Here is a 13,315-nt window from a genome sequence, read left to right as displayed (position 1 = left end):
GCTCCCCTTTGCTCTAGAGCATCAAAGTAGTCGTTGCTCATTAAGAAGGAAGAGACCTCACAACCTCACTGATGGAATTGACTTACCAGTGTTCCAAAACATGGAGTACCCCAGAAACATTCAGTCATAGAAGCTAAATTATGAAAACCAAGATCTACTCCTCTCTTCCTTTCCCTTTCCCCATTCATTCTGTCATTGTTTTTTTTTTTTTTTTCATTCTTTCTTCTGTGGTCTCTCATCCTCTCTCTCTCTCTCATTCTCTGTCTCCCCTGTAATTCTCTCTCTTTGTCCCTTGTTCTCTCTGTCTCCCCCATTATTTGTATTGTAGCTGCCTCTACTTTATGTAAACACTAAGCAAGAAGCATGTTTGCTTCAGGTTGTCATGGAAATGTTGCAAGTGGGCCTTTTAAGGAAACTGGCCTCTTACATTAGTGAAATCACCCAGCTATTCTAAGGTTGGTAATTTAGGGACATTTTCTACATAGAGATTGCAGTTCAGGACTCCGAAGATTAGCCACTACTCCCAACCTGAACTTCTGTTCTCCTGTATCTAGTTTTCTTCCTATCGTGTCTTCTAAGAGATTTGGGTATAATTTTAATAAGGGAAAGGATGGATTTCTTCAGACTTCTATTATGATTTAAAATTCTTTTCAGCCTGCAAGACATATTTTGTGACTTCCAGTATGCTCTTTTTCAGAGCAGAAACGAGGGTACAAGTTGGAGTCTTGGGGATACAAAATCTGGCTTGGAGTGGGAGCAAAAAAAGTGGAGTGAGGAGAGAAAAAAAAGTCTTAACTCTGACAAGGAGAGGCAGATAGGAAAAGATGAAGGTTTGGCTGCCAGAAGGGGGTTCCTCTCCCCTCTTTTGCCACCAGAAAAAAAATTGAAGAGAGGCACCACGTCTGGATGAAGAAAGGGGGAGACAGGCAACAAATTTCAAAAATAGTTAAGAAAATGTCAGATGGTAATCAATACGAAGAAGTACAGAATACACATAATAAAATAAAGATATATAATGATAAGATAGTTATGATAGGATGGTTAGAAGGCATGTTGGAGGAGATAACATTTAAACTGAGCCTTATCGAGGAGACAAATCTAGCCACACAAAGAGAACAACTGCTACAGGTAAAGGAAAAGGTGAGTTCAAAAATCCTGAGATTACGAAGAGTTTGGTCTTTCTTAGAACCCAAGGGAAAATATGAGTAGTGTGAAACATCAGCAGAGGCCAGATTATTCAGAGTGGCTTTTATAGGCCATCGTAAGCAATTTGGATTTGTTCTGAGGTTAGTGGGAGGCCACCGGAAAATTTTAAGGAGGAATGCGATTGATCAGATTGTGCTTTAAAAAGATTACTGTCTACAGAGTGGACATTGGATTGTGGGAAGTCAAGAGTGGAAGCCAGGACACTATTTAGGAGGATGAGGTTTTTGGGGGTGACAGTGGGGTTTGTGGAGTCTGGAGCCAATGGCAAGAAAGAATTCTTGAAGATGTCTTTGATGCAAAAAAGGTGATTTTATTGAAACATGGGGACAGGACCTGTGGTCAGGAAGAGCTACCATGGGACCATGAGGAGAGACTGGTTATATACTATGACATTGGGGGAGGTAAAGTCCAGGGAACGTTTCCAGGGAGATTTTCACATGCGAGAGAAAACTCACAGGATACTGGAGGCCTAGCTATTGTCAAGCTAAGGTGGTTTTCCCTCTAGCAAAGCATTAGCATTAAGACAGTAGGGAGTTCTAGAGAAACATTTTACTCTGCCAGCCTCAAGTATTTGTCAATAGGCTGCAGGTTATAAGGAAATTTAGTTCTATGTGTCATTTCCTTCTGCCTTTGTTCCCCACAGCACTATGGAGAGGTGATGGAGACTTAGTTCCTGCAGAACTTTGATCTCTAATGGTTAACCATTTGTTTTTCCCCTTTTCTTTGTTCTTGGGCAGCCAGGAGTGTGGAGGAATGTCAAGCATATCCCCCCCTGGTTGTTTGTGTGTGTGTGGGGGGGGGAGGTGTTTGTGCCCTGTCAGCTTGCCTTGACTTCCCTCATCAAGGAGGCAACTATTTTTGTCCTAGGGAGAGATAATGTGGTCTTAGTTTAAGATGGTAAGGATGAAGAATGAGAGAAGTTGGAGGATTTGAGTTATAATTTGAAGATAGAGTCAACAGGGCTTGCTGATAGATTGGATATGGAGATAGAGGAAAGGAAAAAATTAAGGCTTTCCTGTCTTTCTAGTTTTAGTATTTTGGGGAACTCAAAATAGGTGTTGGAAAGGTGGTCGTCAGGATTAACAGGTAAGACAGTGATTTTGAAAAGTAGAAGCCCAAATGAGACTGACAGAGCCTAGGAATTGATAGACTAATAGCAGTCACATCAATAGCTACCATGCCAGTAAGGAGGGCAAATATAGGAGGATGAAAGCCCCTTGGAGGAGACTGATGGTAGGAAGTTCCTTAGCCTATGCCTGTGTTGGGGGGGGAGCATTTAGGTGGTACAGGAAAGAATTGGAAAGCTTGGAGATTCAGTATTTGAGTGGGGTTGTGGGTGGGGGGGGAGTTTGATGTCTCCTTTTGCCTTCATTGTGATTCAAATATTTTAATTTTAGCCCTCAGGCTACTGAGCTCCATAGAAACACCTGTTAAGCTTATAATAGAAAAATCTTTGGAAATGAAAAACACAGTCTTCTGTTTACAAAAGAGTTGATTAGGTAAAGGCAGAGAAATAAGATGATTTGCAAAGTTCTGTATCTGCCCATCTCCAGGGGTATGCAAAGTTATATATTACTAAGGACTGTGCTAAAAAGGCCTGTCATGTGATACTTGTAAGTGTTATCATTGGTTATGCTGGTTGCCTTTAAGGAATTACAGTTTTGATATTATTTCATTTTAAAAAAAGCAGAGGAACTTTTGGGTAATTGATAAACCAACAACCATTATTTGACTGTATCCTTTGTGAAGACAGCATAGTATAGTAGCTAAAGGCATGGATTCTTGAGATGCCTGGATTCAAAGCTCTGTTCCAACATTTACTTGCAGCATTATTTTGGGTCAATTAACCTTCTCTAAGCCTAAGTTATTATGTATGCAGTGAAGATAATGGAACTTCCCTTATAAGGTTGTGTTGATGATAAGATGTATTGATATTTATAAAATGCTTAAAACAACATCCATATTAGTGTTTGTTAAATAACAAAATAAACAAGCACTTGGATAGGAGGATTATCAATAAATATAAGACTGGCCGTAAATACTGGGTCATTGGGTAGAGTAGGCAGGACAAAAAATAAAAGCAACTTACTGGGACTTGAGACACAGGTTTAGAGTCGCTTTGAAGTAGGACCAGGGGTGCCTGTTATGACTTGATTAGTCTTTTTCTGGCTACAAGACAGGAACTAATGTAGACCTCTTGAGGCCTGGAGATAGGTGAAGAATCCCTAGATTCTGTAAGAACATTGAACTGTATACAAGTAATAGAAACAATGCCATGCTGACATTAGGTCTAATAGAATATTGGACCCTGAAAATCACCATTTTACCAAAGCTAAATATAACTCCCAATGTGTCCATTAAAAAACAATTCCACTCTCTAGAGGTTTCTTTTTCTTCTTTCTTTCTTTGTTACTTTGTTTTCTTTTTCTTTCTTGGAAGAGATGGAGCTATCACTTCTGTCATGAGAAAGGGTGAAGTAAAAAAAACTTTGATAATTTATTTTTCTCTTGAAGAAGTGACCTCAAAGTTTTTATTGCTATACATAATTTTTTCTTTAACCAAAACATTTTCTCCTTCCTCCCATTTTATCTCAAGTATTCCCATCCAAAAGACATAATGGCATTCTTTGTATATTATACTGAGTGGTGCTTTGTGAGCATCAAATGGCAAAAGTCAGCATCTCTGGATGGATCAGGATAATAATTATAAGTGGCACATTTATCTTATTCCATCTGTGGAGTTCACAGAGTTAATGCCGTTTTTAGAGTTATAGGGCTACATGGGTTTAGAGAGGTCTCATCCATCTTCCTCCTTCTAGTCTTAACTCTACTTAAACCTTTCTAGAAAGAGGAATCCTTTATTTTTAAGGGGCCCTGGGAATGAAATTTTTCATGATCCTTTTTTTAATTTTTAAAATTTTTATTTAGTTTTGAGAGAGAGAGAGAGAGAGAGTGAGCAGGTGAGGGGCAGAGAGAGAGGGAGGCACAGAATCCAAAGCAGGCTCCAGGCTCTGAGCTGTCAGCACAGAGCCTAATGTGGGGCTCAAACTCATGAACTGTGAGATCATGACCTGAGAGAAGTTGGACGCTTAAGCTACTGAGCCACCCAGGTGCCCCTGTAAGATCCTTTAAGTCCTTTAAGTCACAGATATAGATGCAAACGCCTCAACAAAATATTAACACTGAATCCAACAACATATTTAAAAAATCATACAATAAGATTAAGTGGGATTTATTCACAGGATGCAAGTGTGCTTCAGTATTCACAAAAAAAACCAACGTGATATGTCACATCAATAAGAGAAAAGATGAAAATCTTATGATCACTTCAATAGATGCAGAAAAAGCATTTGACAAAGCATAACATCCATGCATAATTAAAGCCCCCTGTAAAGTAGGTATAGAAGGAACGTATTTCAACATAATAAAGGCCTTATATGAAAAACAGACAAGAGGTGTTCCTGGGTGGCTGAGTCAGTTAAGCCTCCAACTTCGCCTCAGGTCATGATCTCAAGGTTCAGGGTTTGAGCCCCTCATCGGGCTCTGAGCTGTTGGGCTCTGTGCTGACAGCTCAGAGCCTGGAGCCTGCTTCGGATTCTGTGTCTCCTTCTCTCTCTGCCCCTCCCCTGCTTGTGCTGTGTCTCTGTCTCTCAAAAATAAATAAATGTTAAAAAAAAAAAACAGACATTATACTCAAGGGGTAAAAACTGAGAGCCTTTCCTCTAAGGTCATGAACAATACAGGAATGTCCACTCTCACCACTTTTCTTCAACATCGTACTTGAAGTCCTAGCCACAGTAATTAGACAACATAAAGCAATAAAAGGCATACAAGTTGGTAAAAAGAAGTATATATGCATTTGACATGTGATTATATATAGAAAACCCAAAAGACTCTACCAAAAAATGACTAAACTGATAAATGACTTCAGTAAAGTTGCAAGATATAAAATCAATGTACAGACATCTGCTGCATTCCTATACCAATAATGAAGCAACAGAAAGAGAAATTAAGACAGCAGTCCCATTTACAATTGCACCGAAAACAATAAAATACCTAGGGATAAACCTAACTAAAGTGGTGAAAGACCTGTACTCTTGATATGCCCCGATTCGAGAGTCCCCCCGAAAACAAACCACCAGAGTCCAGAGTCAAAGCCAAGCGCCAAGGGTCGTTTATTGCAGGTTCGAACCCGGTCCTCCGCGAACTCGTTGCCGGTGATGCTAAGAGGCCCCGAGCAAGGATCTTACAGCTTCTTTTATAGACAGGCACAAACAAGTTAGGGATTTTTTGAGGTTACAGAGCTGTTATTGGTTGACATTTAAATTTGAACACTCAGCAGAACTCGATTGGTTCCCGCCTTTATTTCAAACCATTCAGCAGAACTTGATTGGTTCCCGCCTTTATGTCAGACTACAACCGGGCGTGCCCTGGCTGGATTCGGGAACGGCGGGGGGAGGGGAAAGATCTTTTCTTTGCAGTTGTGAGTACACCTGGTAATTTTTCTCTTAGCCTCTAACTCTGAACAGTATAAAACCCTGATGAAAAAATTGAATATAACACAAAGAAATGGAAAGACATTCCATCTATACTCCTGGATTGGAAGAATAGATATTGTTAAAATGTCTGTACTCCCCAAAGCAATCTGTACAGTTAATTCAATCCATATCAAAATACCAGCAGAATTTTTAACTGAGATAGAATAAGCAATCATAAAATTTGTAAAGACCTCAAATAGCCAAAGCAACATTGAAAAAGAAAAGCAAAGCTGGGAGCACTTGGGTGGCTCAGTTGGTTGAACGTCTGACTCTTGATTTCAGCTTAAGTCATGGCCCAGGGTCATGAGATCAAGCCTGGGAAAATTAAACAATTAAAAAAGAAAACAAAAGCTGGAGACATCAGGATTCTGGGTTTCAAGTTATATTACAAAGTTGTAGTAACCAAAGCAGTATGCTGCTGGCACAAAAATAGACACATAGATAAATGAAACAGAATAGAAAACCCAGAAATGAACCCACAATTATGTGGTCAATTAATCTTCATTAATGAGGAATGAATATCCAATGGAAAAAAGACAGTCTCTTCAACAAAAAATGTTGGGAAAATTGAATAGCCACATGCAAAAGAATGAAGCTGGACCACATACAAACATAAACTCAAAATAGAGTAAGGACCTAAATGTGAGACCTGGAATCATAAAAATCCTTGAAGAGAACATAGATAGTAATATCTCTGATATTGGCAGTAGCAACATTTTTCTAGATATGTCTCCTGGGGCAAGGGAAATAAAAGCAAAAATAAACTATTGGGACTACATCAAGATTAAGAAAAAAGCTTCTGCACAGCAAAGGAAACATTGAACAGAACTAAAACGAAGCTACTGGCTGGGAGAAGATATTTGCAAATGACATGTTTAATAAAACGTTCATCCAAAATATATAAAGAACTGATGCAAGTTAACATCCAAAAAACAAATAATCCGATTACAAAATGGGCATAAGACATGAATAGACATTTCTTCAAGTAAACATACAGATGGCCAACAGACACATGAAAAGATGTTCAACATCATTCACCATCAGTGAAATACAAATTAAAATTACAATTAGATATCACCTCATGCCTGTCAGAATGGCTAAAATCAAAATCACAAGAAACGACAATGTGGAGAAAAAGGAACCCTGTGCACTGTTGGTTGGAACACAAACTTATACAGCCACTCTGGAATATAGTATGCAGTTTCCTCAAGAAGTGAAAAATAGAACTGCCCTACAATCCAGCAATTGCACTACTGTGATTTCATCCAATAAAAACCCCCACTAATTAATTTATTTTTATTTATTTATTTTGAGAGAGAGAGAATGCAAGAATGAGTGGGGGAGGGGCAGAAAGATAAGGAGTTAGAGAATCCCAAGCAGGCTCTGTGGTTGATCCCATGAACCATGAGATCATGACCTAATCTAAAACTTCAGATGTGTAACCAACTGAGCCACCTAGGTGCTCCCAAAAACACTAATTCAAAGGGACACGTTCACTCCTATGTTTACTGTAGCATTATTTACAATAGCCAAACTATGGAAGCAGTCCAAGTGTACACTGATAGATGAATGGATAAAGAAGTGGTATATATATACAATGGAATATTATTCAGCAATGGAAATGAACCAAATCTTTACATTTGCAACTATATGGATAGAGCTAGAGACTAATGCTAAATGAAGTAAGTCAAAGAAAGACAAATACCATATAATCTCACTCATATATGGAATTTAAGAAATAAATGAGTAAAGGGAAAAAGAGACACACCAAGAAACAGACTCTTTACTATAGAAAACAAACTGATGGTTACCAGAGGGAAGGGTGTAGGGGATTGAGGGTAATAGATGAGGAGTAAAGAGTAGACTTATCATGATGCAAAAAAAAATTTTAATGGCATTTAAAAAATAAAGGCTAAACAGATGACCCAGTAATTCCACTCTTAGGTATATACTTCAGAAATCAAAACATATGTCCACACAAAAACTTTACAAAGAATTTCATAGAAGCATAATTCATGATAACCAAAAAGTGGAAACAACCTAAGTGTTCAGCAACAGATGACTGGGTAAACAAATTGTGATGTCACCATACAATGGATTATTATTTGTTTATAAAAGGCAATGAAATTCTGATACATGCTACAACATAGATGAATCTTGAAACATTATGCTAAGTAAAAGACGCTAGTTAAAAAGACTAAGTAGTATATTATTCCTTTATGAAATATCCAGAATAGACCAATTCATACAGACAGAAAAGTAGATCAGTAATTAAGGCAGGAACAGGGATGAGGGTTGCAGCAAAAATGAGGAATGACTTGCTAATGAGTGCAGGGTTTCTTTCCAGGATGTTAAAAGTACTTATAAATTAGATTGTGGTGATGACTGTACAAATCTATGATTGTACTGAAATGTATGAACTATAAATAGGTGAATTTTATGGTATATTAAGCCAACCACAATAAAAGCTGTTTAAAAAAGAAAAGAAAAAGGAAGAAAAGACTAAATGGAGAAGCCACTTGGAGAGAAGAGGACCTGGAACTACATGCAGAAAGAGAGATGCCCCACCTTCCCAGCATTTAAATCAAGCTTTTACAGAACTCCAGCCCCAGCCACCAAGTACTGCAACTATACAAGAGAACCAGAGGCAAGATTAGCAGAACTGTTCAGCTGAGTCAAATCTTCATAATAGCTATGGAAGCTAATAAAGTGGGTATTATTTTAAGCCACTAAGTTTGGGGGTAGTTTGTTATACGTTGATAAATAACCAAAATAGCCACTTGGGAAAAGATACCAGAGTCCAAATCGGTCAGAGATCTAAATGCAAATCTTGAAGCAACAGAAGAATTAGAAGAAAATATGGGTAGATTCTTCTATAATCTGTGTATGGGGAGAAATCTTTCTAATTATGTCTCAAAATGAAGACGCAATAAAATATTTACACATTTAATTACTTAAAAAAATTAAGGCTTTTTAGGACAAAAGGTCCAAAAAATAAATAAAGGGGGAGATGCTGCAAACCAGGGACCCAGAACTGCTCAGAGGCAGTGAATAAATGCTCTTCAAGCCTGCCATAAAAAATGGCCTCCAATAAAACTACATTGCAAAAATTGGGAAAGAAATAGAATGAGAAGAGAAAAAAAGTAAAAGAGGCAGAGCCTGAAGAAAAGTACTGAAATGTACTGAAATGATATGTAGTGAATGGGAAGGTGGAGTATTTCCTTAAGTGAAAGGGATTTACAGATGCTGACAATACTTGGGAACCTGAAGAAAATTAAGATTGTCCAGAATTAATTGAAGTATTTCTTTAATTTTCAAAAAACTGACAAAGAGAAAGATTGTACGAAAAGAAAATCTGTATCTGACAATGAATCTGATGATAGCAAATCAAAGGAGAAAAAAGATGCTGCTGATAAATAATGAATAATTGGTGCCACAGGCAGCAGTGGAGAATTAATGTTTCTCATGAAATGGAAAGATTCAGATGAGGTAGACATGGTGCTGGCAAAAGAGGCAAACATCAAATGTCCTCAAATTGTAATTGCTTTTTATGAGGACAGACTAAGGTGGCATTTTTGTTTAGAAGATGGTGCTCAGGGGCGCCTGGGTGGCGCAGTCGGTTAAGCGTCCAACTTCAGCCAGGTCACGATCTCGCGGTCCGTGAGTTCAAGCCCCGCATCGGGCTCTGGGCTGATGGCTCAGAGCCTGGAGCCTGTTTCCGATTCTGTGTCTCCCTCTCTCTCTGCCCCTCCCCCATTCATGCTCTGTCTCTCTCTGTCCCAAAAATAAATAAACGTTGAAAAAAAATTAAAAAAAAAAAAAGAAGATGGTGCTCAATAACTTTTTATATATAGATTGTGTGTGTGTGTGTGTATATCTGGGTTTTGGGTTTTTTTAATGTTTATTTATTTTTGAGAGAGAGAGACAACAAGAATGCTAGTGGGGTTGGGGCAGAGAGAGAGGGAGATACAGAATCCAAAGGAGGCTCCAGGTTCTGAGCTGTCAGCACAGAGCTCAAAGTGAGTCTCAAATTTGTGGACAGAGGAGAGATCATGACCTGAGCTAAAGTTGGATGCTTAACCTACTGAGCCACTAAGGTGCTCCTGGGTTTTGGTTTTTTGATTTATTTGTGTGAATAAATAGTATTCTAATAAAAATCAACTTTGATAGGTTCAATTTGAAGTAGTATTGGGGGAGTTGTTGTTTTCCAGTCTATATCTCTGGTTACTTTGAAACAATGAAAATTTTCTGTAGTTGATTCCTTCGTCAGAAAAGAATATTTGAGACCATGGGAAAATCTTTAGAGTCATTACTCAATCAGAATTTGTGTTTTACGGGGCACCTGGGTGGCTCAGTCATTTGAGCATCTGACTGCATCCCAGGTCATGATCTCACAGTTCATGAGTTTGAGCCCTGCGTAGGGCTCTGTGCTGATAGCTCAGAGCCTGGAGCCTGTTTCTTATTCTGTGTCTCTCATTCTCACTGCCCCTCCCCCACTCGCACTCTGTCTCAAAAATAAATAAACATTAAAAAAAAAAAAGAATTTGTGTTTTACTCCCATATGCCTAAGGGCCATCTGGGTTTTTGCTTATTTGTGGTTGTTTTTGTGTGTATACATAAAAATACAAACGTAAATGGTTTCCTTTCCTTTCCTTTTTTTTTTGACATTCACCAAAACAAAAACAGCATTTCATAATCATGGCTAAGCCCATGTTTCTGGGATGCTGTCATTTTCAGCAACCTAGGAAATGAATCACTTAAAGTGAAATTGAAATTTTTCCTGAAGCCTTAACTTTTCAAATTTTGTAATTAATTGGACAATTTAAATATATTGTAAACAATTTAAACAGAACAATTTAAAAGCAGCCATATCATCCATTTCCATATCTAGAGTGATATAAATGCAAGTTTATTTGCAAGATCCCTGAAAGGAAAATTTTATCACTACCAACAACCTCCCCATGCAAATGAGAAAACTAGACAAATCCTTGTTTGTTTTAATTAGGTAAGTGAAAGTTAGTTAAATGGACATTTAAAGGTTCCTTCTACTGAACCATTCCTTTTCAAGAAGTGGAAATCTTTGTGCTGTATTGACTAAAAGATCATGATTCATGGAATGTCTAAGACATTCTTCATGGAAACCTAATCATAATCAGATATTGGCAATTTAGGACCTGCTGAAATAAATGGGTCAACAAACTTTTGTATTCTAAATTCTTTGAGTTGCATGTTTTTTCTTTACCCCAAATTCTTCCTTACATGTAGGCTCAGTCTTCTCAGTATTTGAGTTACTGGTTCAGCAGAAACCAGGAAAAACACTAACTTTGTAATAATCAGAATGTTATCCAACTATGTATTGTTTACTTTATTGTAAATACTGGTAAACAGTAGTCAATAAATAGTTTTATATTCTTTTAAAATAAAGGGCCCCTGGGAATGAAATTTTGTAACCTCCTTCTAAGTCATTTCTGTGTTTAGGACTTTGACTGTTCAGGACATCTTTCCTTTTATTCAAGTAAAATCCTATTACAAAGACAAAGATATTTCCATACCATCTTGGAGGCTCTATAGTAATGGTGCTTTGTTTGCAGTGACTATAGTGGACTACATAACTACAAATAAACCTATAGAAGAAAATGGTTTTTGGGGGCCCTGATTTTGTAACAGCTTGTTTATAATACAAATATCTGGTTTTATGTCTGCTTTGTGTAGGGAAGAAGAGTAGAAAACTCTAGAAGAGGTGTGAGAGGTTTGCTTTGTAAACTTCCCTAATTACTGCTAGGTTGTGATCATGTGCTAATTTACCATTAACAGCATGAAGTGAGCTCTCTCATTTTCTGGTCCTGTGGGTTAAGAATGTGATTTCTAGCAATACACAAATTATTTTTAAAAAATCACAGTCAAACCAGAGGAATGGGAGGGTTAGTTTAAGGGAGAACAATTGGTAGTGAACTCTTACTTGGCATTTAACATGAGTCCCCTTTCTCTTTCCCAGTATGTGTTAGTCTCCTGGTCCTTTTGATTTTCTAATTTTTATGAATGTAGCCCATGAGAAATTCCTGGTAGATGCTGCTAAACTCAGAAGAAATAAGTTAAGCTATGTCTCCTTAGTTATTAAAGGGTTTGCTGCAAATAATTTATTAATTAAGGAGAGTACTAACCAAACTTGGTTGGTCAAGTGTGATACCTCACAGTTAACATTTATTTAGCCAACTTAATTCCAAAGTTGAACATGAAATCGCCTTTTTTTTTTTTTTTGAGTAGTATTGATTGTATGATCCTGAGTATTCAAGGTTAAAGCATGTTCATCCAATGCATCTCTTTTAGGAGGTAGAAGGTTATCATCTGGTATACATTTGACTTATTGTAGTCTAGAGTTCTTTCCTTATAATGAAAAGATATTCTAACTTCATCCTAGCAGATACTATGTTAGCTGCTTAACAGAAACATGTCCATAACGAAGAAACTCTTACACTCTTAATTCTGCCTGGAGGGGCACTGCAAAGCATTACAAACAGAAAGCTGAAATTTCATAATAAAGCCATTGTAGATAAGGTGTTAAGGTATCACTTTAATCCAAATTTTAATCATCTGGACTTCACCTGTCACATATTTTCTATTAGCCACACACCTGTGAAATGCTCACTAAGGGGCATTGGAGATAGGATCTACACCTGTCCTGATAGGTTTTCACTGCCAGGATTTGATGGATCTTTGTGCAAAGATCTCCATATGGGCTGTCTCTATGGGATAAACTCTTTATGTGGCTACAGATATGAACTTAATAGCATTTTTTGGCTATGGAGCCATCATTCTCAAGCAATTTATTTGCATTTTTGTTGTATATCACTCAGAAGTAGGGTTTATGCTGAAATGTCCTTTAGATGCTAAAATAATTCATGTTTGTATCCTTCCAGTTCTACTACATGCTCTTCTTTGGAACTTTTCTTTAAGACTACTTGCAAATGTCAGGTACAGTGTTTAAAAGGTGTCCATCTCCATGTGTATACACAAAGAGTAAGGATTAGGCATTGTGATTCATCCAGATAATTGAGCATAAGCCAAAAACTCCTGTGAGGTGGAGAGTAAAACTATTGCCCATGAACTGGATGAAATACGGACCTTGTATGAAAGCTCCAATGACATGAACTAGATTTTCACAGTGAAAGAAGATTCATTGCCAAGGGATTACTCCTGTATGCTTTGTAAGAGCTAGTTGACAATCACAGTTTATGGAGTATTCTAGTTTGCTTGTTCCTTCCCTCTTCCATTGCCCACATTTGGGCTTTTTCACTGTTTCTTAGACCTAGGAACAGCATCTATATTGAGCAAATATATTTTGAGCAAAAGTTTCAGACAAGTTTGTCACACACACAAAAAAGGTAGAGACATCTTTCTCTCCATGTTGATACTTATGAAACTAATTGCTGAACGGGATTTGGGATTATATCTGACTCTTGGTTCCACACAACAATTTATGTACTGTCCGATCTATTTATCCTCCAATACATTTTGATTTTTTTTTAAAAAATTTTAATGTTTGTTTATTTTTTGAAAGAGAATCTGAGCATG

At 37.5% G+C, this 13,315-nt stretch overlaps 1 protein-coding gene and 1 pseudogene across 5 annotated transcripts in view; both read left to right on the top strand.

Moving 5' to 3' along the window:
• Positions 1–13,315, top strand: part of EDA (ectodysplasin A) — a 404,383-nt gene that overhangs the window by 127,723 nt on the left and 263,345 nt on the right. The window lies entirely within an intron of this gene.
• The window catches only part of LOC124521538 (chromobox protein homolog 3-like), a 79,066-nt pseudogene continuing 74,574 nt past the window's right edge, over positions 8,824–13,315 (top strand).

This window comes from Lynx rufus, unplaced genomic scaffold (assembly GCF_022079265.1).
Source record: "Lynx rufus isolate CCGP_SWC_20201006 ecotype Redwood Valley unplaced genomic scaffold, mLynRuf1.p SCAF_30, whole genome shotgun sequence".
Classification (NCBI taxonomy): domain Eukaryota; kingdom Metazoa; phylum Chordata; class Mammalia; order Carnivora; family Felidae; genus Lynx; species Lynx rufus.
Note: the sequence above shows the minus strand (reverse complement) of the source record. Positions and strands in the feature narration are given on the sequence as shown.